This window comes from Embiotoca jacksoni, unplaced genomic scaffold (genome assembly GCF_022577435.1).
Source record: "Embiotoca jacksoni isolate LCO1_2020_lvr unplaced genomic scaffold, fEmbJac1.0.p SCAF_6, whole genome shotgun sequence".
NCBI classification, from domain to species: domain Eukaryota; kingdom Metazoa; phylum Chordata; class Actinopteri; family Embiotocidae; genus Embiotoca; species Embiotoca jacksoni.
Window position 1 is genome coordinate 441,479 of NW_027185414.1, and position 13,935 is coordinate 455,413.

Consider the following 13,935-nt stretch of genomic DNA (forward strand, 5'->3'; position numbering starts at 1 on the left):
AGTTTTTTCAACACTTCTCTGGTAAACACAAACTTTAAATATTAGGCCTTTACAAGAGGAGAGTGTAAAGATTCACCAGAACTGCTGTATCTTTGACTGTCTTAGATCCTTTCACTGCAAATGAGCGGTGCATGTGCAGTAACTCATTCACTGAACGTACAACATAGGCTCAAACTACTGGAACCTGGCCCAAAAAGTTTGGGAATGTTGATCAAATACATTAAGTCATTAACCCTATGAACCCTAGGCTATTTCACTGCCTTCACTTTTAAGCTTACATCTTGGTCATTCTAGGGTCATTTATGCTATATCTCTGTTTTTTTCAGAACAGTCTAGGCAATCCAAATCTTACATCATTTGATTTGATAATTGTATATTAGTCTATATCAAGGTTCATACAAAGTGGGATGTAATGTCAGCCATATGTTGGAGACAATGCAGAAGTCAGCTGTGATTTTAACACTGCCTTAGTTGATTAGTTTCGTCATAAAGTGAAGCAAGCATCTTTAGAATGGGTGCATTTTGCTGTTTATTTTGATATGTGGTATGTTGTAAGGCGATCAGGACTTTAGGAATTATTCAACCACATTAGTTGTAAAATCAGGGGAAAAATAAGTCAACATATTATCCTGCCGGTGTTTGTTCATCGTCATGTGATTATTATGGTATACTAATATTTGATAGTCATCATTTCAAAGCTCTGGTCCCACTCTGTCTTGTGATGTGTTTCATATTAATGCAGAATGAGTTCATGCTTTTCACACAGATGAACCACTGGCATTTTTTGAAAGCTTAAGTCGTGCAGTTTCATCGGATGTGCGCTGGATCGCTCTGTGATTAATACTCGCTGTGCAATTTTAGCAAGAAGGGGTGTGAATTTGGATGGGTTCTGGGTGTTAAAGGACATCTATTATGCTTTTTTCCAGATATTTATTTTTTATTCTGGAAGACTTAGAGTAGCTTTGCATGTTTGACAATACAAAAATAATCCTTGATTATCTCTCTGGCCCTTTATGCAGCCCATAGTTGATCTTCTGTCTAAAACGAGCCATTTTAGCTTCTGATTCTTTCAGGCCCCCCTCTCACTCCCACTTGTGATTGGTCAACTTCCGGGTAGCTGGAAAAATGTGTTCTATATTTGCCCCTCTTAATAATTGTATGTCTCTTAATAAGTAAGTGTATGTCTGGAAAATGTGCTGGTTTTTCATCTTCGCTTGAGCATAACTGCTTTTGGTATTTGTGACAGACTGAGCCGGTGGATGAGGGTGTCCTTGTGCTTTGTGGCGTGCTCGGCCTGGAGCAGATGACCATATAACAAAATCATGATGAGTTGACATCAGCCCGTCCACAAATCATGTTATGAAAGTATTCTGAAACCTAAACTTTATTCTCAAAGGAATTACTTTTACATTTGTTTCCCTCATCATTTGAACCTCTGTCCACAGTTAATGTGAACATCTGACATTATATGATAGAACAAATAAAAAAAACATAATGCTTTCTTTTTGAAAAGCATGGTTTGTCTCCTATATTCAGTAAGGAAACTTAAAATATCATGAATCACTGAGTTTGGCGAGTTTTACGTGTAAGCACCTCTGGTATTTCCAGTCAGGCACTGAACAATTTAGGGAACAAATATTCTGAACTGATCTTTAATGATTTTAGTAATGTGGAACACTGGAAAAAACTTTTCACATTAGGATTATACATGCACACAATTCTCCTGTGAAATCATATTTTGGCCTTGAATAACATGCACACACACACACGTACAATGTTGGGGAGTAACTAAATATAACGGATTGCTTGTCATTGCAACCCTGTTTCCAAAAATGTAAACACAAACTGAATGCAACGATTTGCAAATCATGTAAACCCGTAACTAATTGAAAATTGAATAAAGAAAACAAAGCAAATGTTAAAACTGAAAATTTGTATTATTTAATGGAAAATATAAGCTCATTTTGAATTTGATGCCAGCAACATGTTTAAAAAAAAATTAGTACAGGGGAGATAAAACACAGGAAAAGATTTGTAATGCTAAAAAAATATTATTTCATGGAACATCTTACAGCTAATTAGATTAATTGCCAACATATAGTGACATGATTGGATATATAATAAAAGGGCATCTTAGAGAGGCAGGGTCTCTCAACAGTATAGATGGGGAGTGGATGACCACTCTGTGAAAGACTGTGTGGGCAAATAGTGCAACAATTAAGAATAATGTTCCTCTATGTAAGATTGCAAATAATTTATTGATTCCATAATTTACAGTACATAATACCATTACAAAAATTCATATAATATTGAAAAATCTCTGTATGCAAGGGACAAAGCCAAAAACCAATGTGGGATGGCTGTGATCTTTGGGCCCTCAGGCAGCACTGCATTAAAAACAAACACAAATCTGTTGCAGAAATCACTGCATGGACTCAGGAGCACTTCCAAAAACCATCGTCAGTTTGTCGCTACATCCACAATACAGGTTAAAACTCTACCATGCAAAGAAGAAACCACATATAAACATGATCCAGCAACGCTGCCCTCTTCTGTGGGCCCGAGCTCATTTGAGGCGAAGTGGAAAACTGTCCTGTTGTCTGACAAATCCAAATTTGAAATTATTTTTGGAAATCATGTATGCTTTCTGTAAATATCACAGCAAGGAGGTTGTCAATGTTGTCTGGTAAGACGAAGATATTTAAAAGAGTCACTCAGTGACCAATGACTACAAATAGTGAACAATACCCAGCCCTGTTGATAGTACTCTCATTACTCAGCATGAAGTTGCCCTAAATGTTTACATGGTTTGAGGTCATGGGAACCTTTTTTCATTCAGTCAGTTTTATCTACATATTTGTGATTTGTTTTGGTGTATTTTACTGTCTAGAAATGTTTTTTAGACATCTTGGCCCATATTTTATGGTGATAGGCAGCCTTTTGTATGTATAAATTGCTTAATGAACTCTTTGGGTTCATAGCATTTAAGTGATTGTAGGTAATTGAACATTTCGGAAAAATCTGATACTTGAGAGCTGGCTTTGATATCATGGCACATTTTCAAATATACTAGCATGAACAAAACTGAGGTAGTGGGAAAAATATATAATTGTCTTTATTTTTCTTTTTTTTATGCTGGACACACCTACATGTTAGCTAACAATCAGCTTTAACTCATGATTTTATGTTTTGTCTTCTGGTTTGCTGTTTTTTTTTTCTTTTTATCCATTGTTCAATAATTTAACAGACTGATATCAACATTAATATGTCACATGTAATCATCTACACATCAAGATCTGTTTCCAAAATCAGTAGTAATACATAGATGACATACACTTTAATTCATATACCTTGAATTAAAGTACCAAATCCAATTTCAAACTGCAAAAATACTTGTTTGCAAGTTTAGTCCTACATTCAAAATAGAACTTAACAGTATTAGCAGCAAATTAGAGCAATGCTTGTGAGGCTAGTTCAGGCAACTACATCATATGACATGCTTCATACTACATAATCTTCTAACATATACACCCTCCCAATTTGGAGGTATTCAAATGGAGGTATGTTTTTAAGTAAGATTTTTTTTTCCCACAATAAATTGTCACGTATTAATCTACGAGTGATGGCATTCTGCTGTTTGTTCATTCTCGTTACAACCCATTGCGGTTTAAGAAATGTGAGTTTTGTATGCCTTTTTCTCTGTACACAAAATAAAATCACTAAAAGCACTTACATTCAGTCCAAATAGAATATTATTATCAAATGACATTGTATGGTTAATCGCCACAACTCGGTATAGTAATTGTATTCTGTTTTTGGTAGCTGAGTGCGTATGTTGCAACAGGTCATTCATGCCATAAAGCACTACACAACATAAATAAACATTACATACTGCTTACACATTTCTACAGATACATTTCTACAACATCAATTTGCAGTTTCTCATGGTTTACCCACAAGTTTTTCTGCACACGTCAACAACATCTGTAATATCAGACCAACTAACTCATCCTCGTTTACTGTTGCAGTTTGAGACACACTGGCCATGCTGTCAATAGAACATAAGCTGGTGACTGAGATGACTGACTTTAACCAGAGAGTCATTGAGAACTTTGCAGGCCAGAAGAAGAGGAGGGCACAATTCCTGTTCAAGTAGTGCTACTGGCTAGTGTTCAGGCAAAATTAGTGTGTTGTGTTGGTTTTTTTGTTTGTTTTTTTGCTTAGCTGAAGTCTGGCTTCGGTTTGTTTCTTTCTGTACTTATGAGGTCTACTCTACCTCTCATTTCTCATACACTGATCATAAATAACCATTATATAGAACAACACAGTCATCAAAGGAGAGTACTAAGCCTAACACACAAAAACAATAACATCCATCCATCTATTATGTATACCCACTGTATCCTGAACAGGGTCACGGGGGGCTGGAGCCTATCCCAGCTCATTTTGGGCAAAGGCAGAGTACACCCTGGACAGGTCGCCAGTCCATCACAGGGCCAACACATAGAGACAGACGAAAACAAAGACCATTCACGCTGTCATTCACACCTAAGGGCATTTTTTTCAGAATCACCAATGAACCTGACATGCAATGTCTTTGAACGGTGGGAGGAAGGCGGAGTACCCAGAGAGAACCCACGCAGGCACGTTCAAACTCCACACAGAAAGGCCTCCGGCTGAGGTTTGCACCCAAAACCTTCTTGCTGTGAGCCGACAGTGCTAACCACTGCAACAATAACATACTAACAACAAAATACACACCTATTGTAAAAAAAATATTCCTGTCAGAGATCTTCTGGTAACACCGACTGAGTCTGGGCAGAAGCAGCAATATTAAATCGAAAAAGTATTCAAAATAAACACATGGGGAAAATGCAAACAAGAATGATACACATCTAACCGAGCGTGTACATATAACAGCGAACAACGGAGATGAACCATTCCAGTGACATTATCACTTAGTTTGTCGTATGGTTTGTTGGCAAAAATGTGACATACTGTCTTCATTGGCAGGTAAAGAAGTAATAAACCAGTATGTTGTATGCATTGCTGTGATTAAAGAATACAAGAAGATTTACTACAAAGTCAAATCATGGCTCGTTTCCAACTAGATTTCCTGAGGGTTCAGAGGAACACAGACGGAAAGTACAGAACAACTCTGTGTACTCTCCATGTATACACATAATGCTCATCATGCCTGGCTTCAGCATTCCCATTGAGGAACTGAAGTTTGCTCATGACCCGTTTTCCATCAAACCTGATCAGACTTCTGTTTGAAGGCAAAAGAGGTAATGTCTTCAAACTATGTTGAAATAACAAAATCAAGGCAGTGTGATTTCTCCCCGGACTCAAACAGACTGAAAATAACAGAAGTCTGATATGTATGATAATTTAATGGTGGTACAGCGCCTAATTAAGGCATGTAGTGCTATCTTAGAGAAAATGACTGAAGAGCTGTTTTTTTTTTAAGATTCAAATGGGCCAACTTATTGTTTGTCTGGTGGATAGTGTTCCCCCATGATCATTTCCCTTTCTACATTTGTGGATATGGACCTGTCAGTAAAATAAATCTCCTTGATGATTAAGATATAACTTTTTGCACTTCTGTATCAGGCATTGTAACCATAGCTTTCCAATTTGTATGGACTGGCTGGTGTCTGGAATTGATGCTGTTAAACTGAAAGAAAAGGATTGTGTGTGACTAGTTGATTCTTTTTGGTAACATATGTGTTTACGTTACACTGTAAGTTTAAGAGGTATTTTTAGCAATCTATTGACAAAATATTCTGTGTGATTTAAAACTTGTGTGACATATTAACCGTACACAACATGCTTAAAGTAACTTATGTGATTAATGTAAGTAACATGCTTATTGTAACACAAACCATGACTTTTTCCTAAACCATGTGGTTTTGGTGCCTAAACCGACGCTGAAGGGCACCTCGTGTCCACCACTTGGATGGCAGTATGCTTTAACAAAACTGCAGTATTTGACTCCATGGAATGAGAACTGGTTGTTGACCTAATTTCCATTAAAAAAAAAAAGTTGGTGACTCCACCCGAGAAGAACTGAGGTAGCTGCTGATGAAGAAGATGCAGTAAGAATGAGACATGAATGCTGAGTTAGCGAGTGAGTTACTTTATTGGCATGCAACAGCCAAACTATGATTTAGCAATATACTTCACAATTCTTACTGGGGATAGGCATTTCAAGCAAAAATTCTATTCGAAAATTGCTCTGAACTATTTGATTATTAATCACATATTCGCCACATCGCCACACAGTTTAACTGGCAAAGCTCTGGAGACTGGGACCTAAGCGATCTTCTTCTCCTTATGTTGCTAAATGGTGGCTAACAGACAGCTTTTAGGTGTATTACTGCCACCTTCTGACAGGAGTAACGCATTACAACCAGGCACCTGGTAAAAACAGGTCAAGTATAGGAAGAATGACACTTGCATATACTAATCACTTTTATATTATAACAACTATTCAAATATCCAAAATTCATGTCTCATCCCTAATTCCTATATATAATAACAAAAAAAAATCATCATAATCTAAAAGTGTAGAGTATTTATATCACAAGATAGTTAAGTTGTTTTTTTAAGTGGGGTTTTATGAAGTGCTTAGAATGGGGTCGGCACATCACCAGTTTTGAGAAGCAGGCAGCTGTCCCAGCACGGAAACCAAGCAATGTACTGCTGTAGACAAGGTCAGTCACAAAATGTATTTTAGCTACCAAAGAAAAAGGCCACCCTAAAATAAATCGTAATCAGTTTAAGTGTACGCTTTCTTTAAAATGTTTTCACTGATATACCTTGCTGTCAGACAGCCGCCTTCGTCAGGGAACTGAAGCCCTTATGTGTGACTTCATTGTAAGTTTTGATCAGAACGGATTGTGTTTAAACACGACCATATATTATATTATGAATGGACAATCATGATTGCAATTTGTCCATAATCTGTTTAGAAAGTGCTTATGGTGCCTTACAATTACATGTGATCCACAGAAGACTGCTACCAAATAGTGCATTTAAAAGAATTTCCATTTTACACACACACACACACACACACACACACACACACACACACACACACACACACACACACACACACACACACACACACACACACATACATAAACTCTTACACATATTGCACAGATTTCTTATGCATCGTCTTACTGTGTGCCCTGGGCTGAAACATTTGCTTTCTTAGTCAAGGAGAACAATCTCATTTGCAGGGAAACAAATAAGGAAAAAAGATGTAGCAGCGACAATACCTCAATTTCAATCCTTTCTTCCTCATCTTTTTAATTTACAATGCAAAGTGTAAAAATAAACACTGAGGGCTCAATTTAGTGTGGTTTTCAGCCATGGCACCTAATCCCCCACCCCACCCGTCATCACTATGTGCTGGAGGTTGTAGATTTTCCCGGGGAGGGGTTCTCATCTCAGGAGAGATAGGTGGGCAAAGAGGAGGGTTTTTGCTCTCTCTTTCTCTCTCTCTCTCTCTCTCTCTCTCTCTCTCTCTCTCTCTCACACACACACACACACACACACACACACACACACACACACACACACACACAGAGACACACAAACACTTTCGCACATACCCCCCCGCCCACACACACACACACACACACACACACACACACACACACACACACACACACACACACAGAAATTCACACAGTCACAGTTATGTTTCTATTACTTCAGAGGGCGTTATATTGACATATGTACATTGATTTCCAGGAGGCTCATCCTAACCCTAACAATAACGACTATTTGCCTAACCTAAAACTGAACCTTATCCTAACTCTAAACCAAGTCTTCACCTCAAACTTGTTTTGGTCTCCTTTTGAATGCATCAACACATGTATGTTCCTACAAAATGAAGTGCGCGCGCACACACACACACACACACACACACACACACACACACACACACACACAGACACACACACACACACACACAGTGCACCCTCGAGCCCAATGGGATCCAGAGCAACACATACTGTATCCTGATCTCACACTTACTCAAACAGACACATACACACACACAGAATATTCTTATTTGCTGTAAAGGTGTCCCAGAGACAAAAATGTGCACACAAAAGTGCACACAAATCTACCACACACGACCATGGAGAAAGTGGGAAATAAGCAGCTCTTACACACAAACAATTTTTTTTTTTTTTTCTTGTTTGACAAGGATCTCCAAGCCGTAAAACACATTAAACAGAAGAAACAGGGACAAGAATAGGTGAGGGAGAAAGATGGAGCGCTGCTGTGCCATGCCCTAGAGCTATGTTCAAGTCTTTAACCCTGTAGTTGCTGTTACTCTCTCTGCGAGCCAATCAAATGGATAGTGAAATTATAAAAGAAAATATATTTCTCTGGATTCACTTTTTTGTTGTTGTTGAAAGAATAGACATCATAGTCATTTAAAATTACTAACAACTTCCACTCATAATGTGCATATGTGTAATCAGTAAGCTAGACCGGTCTGATTGTAGCGTTTCATATCAACCAACTCCCCCACACCACCACCACCACACACACACACACACACCTGAGTGCTACCCAGTGGAGGCTTTCCACCTGATGAGAAAGACCTCACAATAGCAGACACAGTGAGATGAGCAAATCAACCACCTCAGGCAGATGGACAAAGAGGAAGAGTGAGGAAAAGACAGAATGAAGTTATAGATAATCTTTTTACTTGCGGTTGAGTAAACACTGAGTGTTTGTTAAGTCTGTTGCCATCGCTGAGCCAAGCAGTGAATGACGGATGCAACAGCGTTAGCTGGCTGATTAAAGACCTATCCTCTTCAAAGTAGGGGGGATTTTCATTCTGACATTTAAAGAACAAACACAATGCTCAGTTGGGTGGCATATTTGCCTATTGTTCCTTTTTAAGATAAAACTTCTGTCCATGTGGAAGTTTAAATCTTCTTGGGTAGCTGTCGTATCTGAGTGTTTTTCTTGATGTCCAAGTGGCTCAGTGAGTCTGTTTGTGTGCATGTGTTTCTATATAGTTCTTCATGGCTATACATGTGTGGATGCCCATGTGTGTTCCTGCATATAAACCCTCATTCGGATAGACCTTGGTTCAACTTTGGCGGTGGCCCGCGGCCACATGGAGTGGTCTGATAGAGCACTGGAGTCTACGGGAGTCACACACACTGCTGTTCTATGGTGGGGCCTCTCTTATCGGAGCCGCCAGCACAGTAAGCTAGGATTAGCATCTAGATCTGTGAAGACTGGACGTCAACACGGGACAATGGTGAAAGAATAGAGAAGTGTGCAGGATGAAATGGTGGTGATAGAGGGGGCAGATGGAAGGGGAAGGTTAAAACACATAGAATGATGTTATACTCACTATCAGAGTAAAGAATACAATTTCTGGCACCTCCCCCCCCCCCCCCACACTTACTGGTGTGAGCAGTTGTTTTCTTTCCTTTTCATGCTCTTACGTTGTTCCCCTTCTCTTTCATTTCTTTTGTCCCTGTGGACAAAATTCATGAGAACAGCATATGTCCATGCCTTCTTGGACTTTTTTGGTGGTCTGTTGTGGAGGACACACTTCAAAACCACAGAAACATCACACTCATGGAGCAGGCTAAGTGGGCCCTGTTTTGAAGTCTTTCTTTGAAATAAGCGAGGCAATCCCTTGGCCCAGGGATCATATTCTATTTACGTTCCCTTTGCCAACGACAGAGGCAACGCTGGCCAAATTCACAAAAGAAGATCCACATTGGAAAATCCGGCTAATCCCTGATTGAAAGTTCATGTGTTGGCTTCAATGGATAAGCTCTGGCAGATTTTCCCAGGAAAGGGGAGTAAAGGAAAAAAAAAAAAGGCAACAAAACTGGGATCCTTTTTGGTTAAAAAGTGGACTCAGTGTCAGTGGCAGGCAAGCAAAGCTCATGTCTGCTTGTCTAGCGCTGCCTTTCATGCTGAAGGCTGCAGTGGGTGCTCTCTTCCAACCCTGAAGGGAGAGTTTATGTCGTTGTCTTCAGAAGTGGCTAGGGTTAGTTGCTTACTTCAAAGGTCAATTTCAGACGAGGCCATCAAATGATAGTACCTTAGTTTATGTAGATCTTCTTTTTCCTTTATTTTCTTTGTCTATTTATTGCTTTCTCAATTTCTCGCCTACTCCTACCTCTCTCATGTTCCCGGTCTGTTTTTCCCTCTTTTCCTCCATACTTCACTCCCTCCCTCCTTCGCTGGCTGCCTCTACCCTGCTGCCTTTCTCCTCTCTCTCTTCCAGGGGTGGTGGCCATGGCTAGAGAGTCTGCACAGATGGCAGGCCAGCTTGCCTTCAGGGGAAGGGCTCCACAGCTTAAACTTCCTCAATTTTTCCTCTTTTCTTCTTCTCTTTTCTTCAGCTCAAACTTTTGGCTTGCAACTTTTCATGCCTGGCGAGTCTTTATCTCGCTGTGCATGATGTGAGGGGGAAAAGGGGTGGGTGGGATGAGCTGTCCTCAGATCAATAGGGGCCATCAGTATCAGCGGATACCCAAAGCAAAGGCCAGAAGAGTGTCCGTAATGGCTCTGAGGGTCCATTGCCAATAATATGGCACTTGAATTCGTCACATTTTAAACTTAAATTCTATTATTCTGGAAAGTGATGCATCTTACACTTTGAGTCACATTTCATTGATAAATATCACAGGCACCATTGAGGGCTTTTTGTTCAACCTACCACATCCAGAGATTTTTTTTTTCTGCTTTTAACAGGTAAAAGCTTCCCTTAGCCAGACAATAGAAGCATTGACAAGCACAAGTATTATTACAAGTCAGTTCCCTACTTTGTGTTAACAAGAATCCTCTAGATCAATGTCTTTCTGAGATGACCCTGTGATAATGGTAAGATTACCTCTTGCTATCTCTCCACTCATATCATTTCACACTTGAGCCAATGTGAGCAATGATCCTCTAATGGCTTGCTGTACTTAAAGCCGCCACCACCATAAGTGGTCTTGTTAGCAGTGGCCTCTCGCCTCTTCATGGGATCAGCCCAACAACTTGACCCTTGTCAAGTGATCACCTGATGGCCAGTGCTTTGGTTTAGGCCTCCCCCCATTCAGCCTGGCAGGACTCTTAAGACTCTTCAAGCTTTGCTGTGTGCAGCAAATAATTTTGTTTTAATTCTACCTTAGATATTGTATTACTCCACTGTGTATGAAAAACAATATGGAATACAGAAAAGTTTGTGCTGTGGTTCCAAAAATGGGTGTCCAAAGGATAGGCCAAGAGTGCAACAGATAGTTATACATTTATACACTTATAAAATTGACTCAATGTGGCAAGCATACACTTGACTATCTTAACAGTATCTCTCTAAACAGTTCCTGCAGTTAAATGTGATGTACAGTACTTTAACTACATCACAAGGAAAATTAGCCTTTTGCAATCTTGTATTTTACATAAATACCGACAGATGTAATACTCTTCTGCGGAAAAAGTAGTACATCCTTGGCTTCAGTAGCTAGCATTGCCCCATTTAAAAAAAAAAATACTACTTGTCTGAATAATTGTCCAACGCTCTCTTACACAGGCCTGCTGCCATTTTCTCTTCCGCGCAAGTTTTTTTAAGCTTCAAGATGTTTGAGGGTTTTCTTGTATTTACTGACCATTTCCAATATACCTACAACATTTCAATGGGATTAAAACCTGGGCTTTGATTTCGATCTGCACATTTACATCAGCAAGTTGCAAGAATTACTTGCAGCTGTCATGAAATATTGGGCTCTTGAAGACTTGTATTTGCATTAAAACAGTCTGGTCTTGGGCTGAATTTGCTGAGGCAGCCACTCCTGGACAAATTGGCAGTAATTTGAAATATATGCCACTTAAAGATTTTCCTTACAGTGGAATGACTGATTTCAAATAATTCAAATAAGAGATCCTTAAGTCTTTCGTCAGACTTATAAGCATCCAAAGTCTTTTTTTTCTGAATGCCTTACACTGTGTCTGACAGGAAGAGTCTCAGACAAAAAAAATGTAAGTAGCACATATCATGCTTTTGTCCGACTGAAACCTCAGCTACATCTTATGTGTGCCATGATCTGAAGCTTTTACTTATACTTCAATTTTATTTTTTGACATTGAACACATATACAAGAGGATGATGCCTAATGAAGAGGTACTGTTCCTCTCTTTACAGCTGGCACTGTCAATGACATACAAAATGGCTGAAATAAACAGCTATTACAGGCTTCCTGTAATTGAGACAACCGTAAACAATAATTAAAAAAATATATAATAATATTACATTTTATCTTTTGTAACTATGGCAGAGAAACTTCTTTCGTAAACAGTTGCCTATGTCTGTATAATGAATGGAAAATTGCCTATTTCGTCATCAAGTCTAGTGTAAAATTATAAATGACTTAACTGTCAATCATATGCATCTATCTTATATTGAAGAACGGTTTAGACACAGGGTTAGAGAGGTCTGTGGATCTTAGCATGTTTAAATTAGACAGGTTGCACATGTCATTCCCTAAAGAGGTTATAATCATTGGCACCCAATCTGGAACCCCTCATTTTCATTTCATGATTAAAGATGTGATAAATGTATGGGTAGAGTTACATTTTCCATGAGACTGATGTATTTCTTTCTTTCTTCAAAAAATATAAATGACTACAAAATAAAAATATTGTTTCATTATTTGAACTTATAATTAGGCACTGTTTCATAGATATTTTCCAAAAATTTTGAAAAAATTGAAAGCCTGCACCTATTTTTTCACATGACTGTATGTCTTAAACAAAGCTGATGATGTCAACTAACTGGTGCCAGTTGTATGCCAGTCTTGGGCAGACAAGTCTTTGACGTACACAGCAGTCAGATCAATGTGAAAGAATTATCACTGGAATATAGAGTTCATAGAAATATGTATACATTTCAGTCCCAAATTAAAGAATATCATACTGCACAGTTTACCACTTTCTAAGAGGGAAAACTATCTGTCTGACCTCAGATTGCTTTATCTGAAGAGACCCATGTCAAATTATCAAATATCAAATGTGTCAGTTGTGCAAAGTGAGCACAAGGGACATCTTCAGACTAAAATCAACTGGAAGGAGGAAACACCATTAAATAGTGAGGCCTAAATTTTAGCAAAGTTTACATTTGAACACAACAAATACTTTTAATTTATTAGTATGCTAAGCAATGTCCTCTTAAAGTTGACCTAAATTAATTTATGCCATGTGATACATGTGATGTGTGGGGAAGAGTGCGGAGGCATGCATTAAGACGAGCCATAAGGATTAAAAAAACACAACGACAACTATGAAAGGGTGTTCGCTTCAGCAAAATGTTGAAAAAAAAAAAGAAGCTATTTTATTGTATCTGTTTTATAGAAGGTATAATACTGGATCTTTAGTTCATTTTTGTAGAGCTGTTTTGATCAATACAGTAACGGTGTAAAAATGGATGTTCAGGGCCGTTTGCTGTGTGTTGTATGTGAGAGTAAAGCCCTGAAAAGAAAACCAGCATATAAGGAGATTTGGTTTCAGCCGTCCTGTTTTTGCAGGGGAACATCTTAAGCCTAATAATAATAATATATTTTTTTAGCAGTTTTCATTAATCTGACTGTGGTAGTGTTGTCATTGTATTGCAGATGAGGTTTTGTGTGAGAATTAACACTCACCTTGACCTGTGACTTGCACTCTCAATTACGCATAAAATTCTAATTATATAGAGAGATTATAACGTTTTTAAATATGATTGCAGCATTTAATACACTTTAAAAGTTGTACGTGCCGGTAGACGGGCTGTTTTTTTTCCCACAATGTTCCTAATTAAAGCTTAGAGAGGATTTGTCATCAGTGTGCTTCAAGCATGTCCTAATTTTCATTTTCATAAAACATCTGTGAAATAGTCTATGTTTAACACATATGATGGAT